Source organism: Nannospalax galili, unplaced genomic scaffold (assembly GCF_000622305.1).
Source record: "Nannospalax galili isolate Female #2095 unplaced genomic scaffold, S.galili_v1.0 scaffold1925, whole genome shotgun sequence".
NCBI classification, from domain to species: domain Eukaryota; kingdom Metazoa; phylum Chordata; class Mammalia; order Rodentia; family Spalacidae; genus Nannospalax; species Nannospalax galili.
The window spans coordinates 162,306-162,922 of record NW_008352321.1 but is presented as its reverse complement, the minus strand read 5'-3'; the positions used below and the strand labels follow the sequence as shown (position 1 = coordinate 162,922).

The following is a 617-nucleotide window of genomic DNA, read 5'->3' as shown; positions in this document are numbered from 1 at the left end:
AAGCCAAATTATCTCTGTTTTTAGATGATATGGTATTATACATAAAAGATCCCCAAACTGCCCATAGAAAACTGTTAGAAATGCTTAGTGCTTTTGGTAGGGTGGCAGGTTATAAAATCAATCTACAAAAATCAGTAGCCTTTCTATATACCAATAATCAGCAATTTGAGAAAGAATACAGGGATATGCTCCCATTCACAATTGCTGCAAAAAAAAAAGAAAGAAAAATTAAATATCTTGGAAAAAATTCTGACCAAAGACACCAAAGATCTCTACAATGAAAATTTTAAGTTGTTAAAAAAGAGATTAAGGAAGACGCCAGGAGACAGAAGGACCTCCCATGCTCATGGATTGAAAGAGTTAATACTGTGAAAATGAACATCCTACCAAAAGCAATATATAGATTCAATGCAATTCCAATCAAAATCCCAGGACATACTTGACAGAATTTAAAAAAACCATCCTTAAATTCATATGGAAGCACAAAAGACCCCGGATAGCCAAAGCAACCCTGGGGGGATTACTATACAAGCTCTCAAAGTATACTACAGAGCTATAGTCATAAAAACAGCATGGTACTGGCACAAAAATAGACACATAGATCAATGGAACATCAT

The 617-nt window shown here is 34.5% G+C and overlaps 1 protein-coding gene across 1 annotated transcript in view; it reads right to left on the bottom strand.

The window, feature by feature from the left end:
• LOC103746988 (hook microtubule tethering protein 3) overlaps positions 1-617 on the bottom strand; it is a gene marked incomplete at its 3' end in the record, with an annotated part of 100,423 nt that overhangs the window by 10,696 nt on the left and 89,110 nt on the right. The gene's annotated exons all lie outside the window — the stretch shown is intronic.